Source organism: Mustela nigripes, chromosome X (assembly GCF_022355385.1).
Source record: "Mustela nigripes isolate SB6536 chromosome X, MUSNIG.SB6536, whole genome shotgun sequence".
Lineage (NCBI taxonomy): Eukaryota > Metazoa > Chordata > Mammalia > Carnivora > Mustelidae > Mustela > Mustela nigripes.
Window position 1 is genome coordinate 33953370 of NC_081575.1, and position 6728 is coordinate 33960097.

At 35.3% G+C, this 6728-nt stretch overlaps 1 non-coding gene across 1 annotated transcript; it reads right to left on the minus strand.

The window, feature by feature from the left end:
* Positions 1 to 1640: 1640 nt before the first annotated feature.
* On the minus strand, positions 1641 to 1769 carry LOC132007969 (small nucleolar RNA SNORA35). The gene has a single exon (XR_009401515.1). It is a non-coding gene; the product is annotated as a small nucleolar RNA SNORA35 (small nucleolar RNA).
* Positions 1770 to 6728: the final 4959 nt, after the last annotated feature.

The window sequence follows — 6728 nt, forward strand, 5'->3', positions numbered from 1 at the left end:
TACACGGTCCATCTTCTACTTTCATTTCCAATCACCCACATACTTGATGTTCGCTTTTCTTTTATCCCTGGTTCAATAGTGTCACTAAAGAGGATAGTTGAAGCAGTAATAAATAAAAAATATATACTGCATAAAAAGTCTTTCTAATGTATCCTTGCCAATCATCAGGAAAAAAATGTATCATTTTTTTGAAAACTTGGATGCAAATGCCGGTCAACAAGACTTTATTTATTTAGTTTAATGTGTATTTTTCACTGATATATTTCATCCCAATTGTATGAAAATAGTAATATAATGAGCTGCAAGGTATGTACATTTTTTTTTACAGTGTTGGGCCTAATTATTAGAACATAGCTATAAGCCCAATGTCCTTTCTGGTAGAGAGCCCTAAAGACATTTCCTAGGAAGGCAAGTTTACCCTCTATAAAGTCAACATAAAAAAATGTGAGGTCTTCCTCCAAAATAATTATTATCACTTAAATAATTTATCATGAATTTATTTCTTACAAACTAATCTTTTCTGGATTTTATTTTATTTTTGTGTTATTTTTTTAAATAGGCTCCATGTTCAATATGGGGCTTGAACCCACAACTCTGAGATCAAGAGTTGCATGTTCTACTGCCCAAGCCAGCTGAGGAGCCCTTCTTTTCTGGATTTTAAATGAGTTTTCAGTATATATATATATATATATATATATATATATATATTTTTTTTTTTTTTTTTTACCACATAAAACAGTGCCAAATTTTATATGGTTCTAAAGCTATGGTATTCAATTTTCTAGAACTTTCTTTGAGTTCTGGTAATAAGAATTAATGACTGATTTCACAGGTAACTTACATGAGTTTATCCATCAGTAATTATTGAACTACTTTTTGTAGGGTACTGGGCTAGGTGCTTCTGTAAGTACTAAGACATATGAGAAGAGAGTCTTTGCTTTTAAAGAATTTACAACTTAGCTATTAAGATAACATTAAGGAATAAAAAAAAAAAGGGAAATGCGTCATTACCACACTGTGGTAGAGGGAGAATTTGTGAGAACTTGAGTATTTAAAGGTATTAATGAAGAAAAGAAGGGACCAGGAACGGATCTTGAATATAGACCTAATTACAAGAAATAATGGAAAAGGAATTCTATCCACACGAGTTTAAACAGACTGTTATATACAGGGAATGAAGAGGCTGGGAAGGCTAGTTTGTCAGGAAGCTAGTAGAAATGAGGAGAGCTAAAATACACTGGAGCCAATATCTGCGAGATAATTATAATCTCACTTTAATCACATCAAAGGGAAAAAATAACTTATCTCTCCTGTCCTACTAAATACTTAAAGAGCAATTTGCCAGGGTATTAAAATGAATTTATCTTGTAATATAATCACCATGGCAATCTTAGATCATTCCAGTAGTTTCAACCTTATTTTAAGGACTAGGAAACTGAGTCCAAGAGGGGTTAATATAAATTGCTAAGAGTTACCCAGCTAATAATAATGGTGATGATAATGTAATAACAATAACATTTTTTACTTCCTACTATTAACTTAATATGGACATAGCTTTGTTTAGTAGTAGCAAGTACTGAGCTGCTAGATTTGTCTCTCCACCCCCTCACGTTTCTTGGCAGGGTCGCAGGACCCAGTAAATATGTACCCCCCAGCATGCAGGAGTAGCCCACAGCATGACTCTCCCAGCTTTGTGGAGGGATTTGCTTTTGCACTGCTCGATGCCCAATTGGTCAAGGAGAAGCCCAATGGGTCACTTGCCAGTGCTGTAGACAGTAGAGCCAGGGTTGGAAGCCTGTGCTCTGTTCAGAGGAATCGGCTTAGAAGAGGGGGTGGATATGAGACCTAAGTCATCTCAGAATCCATTCTTCATTCCCTCAGTATGGCCACTACATACATGGGTTAGCTTTAAGGGAAGAAAATGTGAGTTTAGAATCAGGCAGATCTGGGTTCAGAATCCCAGCTCTGTCACTCACAAGCTGTGAAACCTTAGAACCTCACTTAAGCCCTCTTGGCCTGTGTTTCCTTCTTTGTTAAACGGTATCAATAATAACTTGTTTATTGACAGCTGCCTGTTGTGAGAATTAGAAGGAATAACTTGCAGAGTTCAGTCTAGTCCCTGACATTAGTAGATGTTCAGTAAGTAACAGCTATTGTTAAAAACAAACATCTCCCACTTCCCCAGTGACAATTCTCTTTCTCTTTCAAATTACTATTTGTGAGGAACTTGGTTACACATTTGTGGAATTTTTTAAGTTAATAATTCTACAGTTTTTTTCTACTTGTCTTGTAATTTCCCTTTACAAAAGCCAACTTTCTTTGTACCTAACTATTTATATTGGCTTACATGTTGAATATGACTATTTAAAATAGCTTAAACTTGGGCGCCTGGGTGGCTCAGTTGTTAAACGTCTGCCCCTTCGGCTCAGGTCTTGATCCCAGGGTCTTGGGAATGAACCCTTGGTGGGGAGTTAGCCCTTGTTTCTTCTCCCTCCTCCACTCCCCTTACATGTTTTCCATCTTTGGCTGTCTCTCTCTCTCTCTGTCAAATAAATATATAAATAAATAAATCTTAAAAAAAAAAAGAAATAAAATTGCTTAAACTTTCTTGACAAGAATTTGTAGATCATTATCCTTGAATTATGTGATGAAGACAGATCTTTCTTGTGTGTCTAGAAGAAACTCACATTTCCCCAAATGTACAAAGCAGAAAACTATTCATTTGATATGTCTCCCATTTTTTCTTGGTTATGACTAAAAATCTGTACATTGAACAGCCACCTTCAAATAATCATTACTTCTTACTTTTTGTTTGGTTTCATAAAGTCATTGATAAAAGACTATGAACCATGGACTTTTCTAAATGTATAGTGTTCTTATCAAAACAAGTCTTTCTCTATAAGCTCTTTTAGTTTTGTCCCAGCCTGGTATGCTGTCTTACCAAAGGATGCCCACTTAGGTGCTCAATTACCCCAGAATTCTAAGAATAGTCTGACTTCAAGTGCATAGAATGGAATTAATTATAACCCTTGGTATGTGAATCACCGCTATCATCTCACCAGACATGGCTACATTGATATAACTAATTAATAATCAATTAAAATGAAAAAAAAACCCACATCTTACATGCACTGTGAATATTCAGCTTTAGAAGACAATGCCAGCTTCCTTTCCCAAGTAGTTGTACAAATGTATACTTCCACCCGCATTGCATAAAAGATCTAGGTGATTCACATTCTTTAGAATGCTTGGCTCTTTGAAACTTTTTAAATTTTTACTGACACAATGAATAAAATATTCCATTTCTTTCTTGCCTGACCTCCCTAGATGAGGAGGTTCCATACTAAAGTTGGGGTTTAACTCTTTTCCTAGATACTTGAAACAGAATGAAATCAAATACTAGAACTTTCTCAGCGTAATGAAAACTACAGGTGATATTTTAGACCCTTCTTGGCTAAAGGTGTTAAAAAATGAGGAGGAAAAGGACAATTCAAAAGAATAGTACTCTAAGAGTAGGAGAAAAGTGCACTCCAAAATTTAAAGTGCATATATAGGCTTATCTGTGATGTATAAAAGAACATATTTTCTTGCTTAAAATTCTAGAATAATGGCAAATTGAGGGGAAAACACGAGTTAACCTTTGTTTCTGCTTTTCCAGTGAAGGAAACCTATTTCTAAAGTGTTGGTTAATCAGTTAAAATATAGACACTCTCTTGAATGTGCAGACAGACTACTGGGTAGACATGAATACACAAAAAGGAAAAATACCATGTGACAAACTGGTTATTAATTATGGGTTTTAATAGTTTATATTGCCTGTGGGAGACCATCCATTTATGAAGTTGTGGTCCATTTAATTCATCATTCAGAAAAACACATGTTCAGTATTCCAGTTTTGAAAAGCAATTGTTTCTCAGAATGATTGTTTTATGTGTAATCATGATTGCAACAGCCTTAATCCTAAATTATAATATCACTTTCAATTTGCATACTCATCAAAATGTAATCTGGCAGTAGAATCAAGTCACCTACAAGAAATTTAGTCAAGATTTTTACTTTATTAATGATTGTCATTCTATCCCATAGTGGTGATGTGCCACTTTTCTAATTACGCTTAACCACGTCCCATTAAGATTATGTACTTGCCTAACATGCACTGCAACCATATCATTCAATGCCTTTTGGTTTCGTGGATGACTGAAATTTGAGAGGAGCGTGTCTAACAAAAGTTCTTTAATATAAAGACATAAACACCAGAAGACCTTCTTAGGCACAAGATAGATACCATTTAAATACTGCTACTAAAGAGAGGGCTAACTCACACTAATTAAATATGTTATCAATTTTTAGATATACCAAGCATTAGGGAAACATTTCTGCTGAAAAGTTAACTACTGGCCTTATAAAATCTTGATGGATTAAGTCATGATGAATTGATGCAGGCCAGTGGACTGAAATTGTTTTCAGAATCCAACAGGAGTTCAAATATTTATCTTCATTTTTCAGTGCTGAGGGTAAGCACTCCTGAAGAAGCAGATCTGTAAGTTTTACTTTCAGATTGACACTATGATCTAATGATAAAATATTTAATCCATGGTCATTATAGACTTTTCTCAAGATAACTATATATTTGACAGAAAACCAAAATGTCTCTCTTTTGCTTGCTTTTACTATATCCTTCTCAAAAAATTAATGGTGACTACACTTGCGGTGAGCACTGAGTAACATACAGAATTGCTGAATCATTATGTTATACACCTAAAACTAGTGTAATGCTATATGTTAATTATACTTCAATTTTTTTAAAAAAGTAACAGAAAGTGAAGTAAGAAAAAAATTAGTTCATCAGCCATCAAGTCTTTGTGAAGTGCCTAGAATGTCAAAGGGACTTCTGTGATGCCTAGATAGGGTCCGAAAAGACAAATAATGAGATGGAAGACATAATGATGACAGCTCTGTATACAGTTCAGCCCAATTTGTAAGAGCACCTCCTGAAGGCTTTCCCTCTGAAATGCAGGGTTCATTTATTTCTCCCCTCTTTGTACCTGTATAATCCTTGTTGATCTTTGTAACGCTCTTTTTTTTTTTTTTTTTGGTTTTATGGTAATTAATCTCATCTCACCAAGCAGATGATGAGCAAGTTGAGAGGTCAGAGATCTTGGCCAATAGTTATCTGCAACTCCCCAAATTCCTGGCATAGTACTGATCCCATATTAGTTCTCCATAATTATTTTGGTGAATTAATGTAATATTCAAAGTGAAATTATCCAGATACCTTAGTCCACTCACTCTTTATTATAATCCCCAAAGACACAAAGAGAGGGAGAAAAGATGCAGCTCACTGTATCACCATCAGCTACAGGTTCTAGAATGTTCTATTAATCAAATGTTTACAATAAATTGTGTGAAGACTTCCGAATAATTTAGAGTAGTAAACAACATCCTTTTTCTGTGACAGGGGTATTTTGGTATGTTAATTGTAGTGTTTTGCTTTTTAAAAACTGGGTTACATTATTTTTCATTCTAATGCAAACTTAATGCACTACCTATTAATATGAAGAGTCAAACATAATGATCTTGGATTTATGTAATTTTCCTAAAAAATAAACTGAGAACTTTATGTTCTCTAGGGCATGATATCATAAAGTGTAATGAAGGCAGAGCTGCTGGAGCTGTGTTCTGCCAACTTCTACTATCCAAATTGCCACTGACCTTCCCCTGAAGGCTTTAGAGAGCCTCACCATCCTTTAGTCTTCCTCTAATTCAGTGACTATCTGTTATATCTCACAGCTATAACTCTGCCATAGGGAAGCTTAATCAGTCAATTGGGGGAAATAAACAAATATTTTTAAATGACAGAAGTCAATGTTGGATAGCGATAACACTAAAGAAAGTTATCTGGGAACAAGTCATGAATTATAATGTAGGGTTCATAGAAACTTGAAACAAATCATATTTATTCCTTCTATTTCATTTGCTTTGGTGCCTCCCTTGGGAATCTAACATAGAAATCAATTCCCTAAGCTTATGAATATTAAGAAGTGATGAGTTTAATTCAACTTTTTCTAAAAGGTTGTCTTGATAGAAGATGGGACATTAAATAGATGGTCAGATTTTTAAAATTGTGACTTAGACAAACTTTTATCATATCAGAGTCCCAAGCACTGGAAAACTACCTAAGCATGACATGCCTCTGTAGCCACCTGGTGGTAGGGGATGCTTGTTACAGGTGTAATAACTGGGAAGCATGATACCAAAGCATCTCAACTGAGACAAAGATGAGAGATCCAGCCCATGTATTTGAGTATTAACACGTATTTCTCTTTGGAAGAACAGCTATAAATATTATCAAAACTCCTTAATCAGCATTTTCCTCTTACCGTCTTCTCCATGTTGCTCTCACCTTAGCCCTTTACTGAGTATAACCCAATGAGGTCACAGGCCCCATGCCTCCGCCTCATTCAATGCTCATTGCTTTCCAGGCTTTTTGCGAAGCCCCTTCCCCTCAATACACATTCTCGAAGTGCCTTTCTTCGTGACCTCCCTACATTCTGAATTCAACTGTCTTCAGTGTTGACCTCACAGGCCACTTCTTATCCTCCATCACGACACTAACTATTCAGAATCTTTACCCTTCATTTGCTTGTCCTCCTTGGCCTTATCTCTTTCTTTCCCTGAGATATCTGTTCCATGATAAGTTCTCAAGTAAACATTTTTCCCCCCCCATA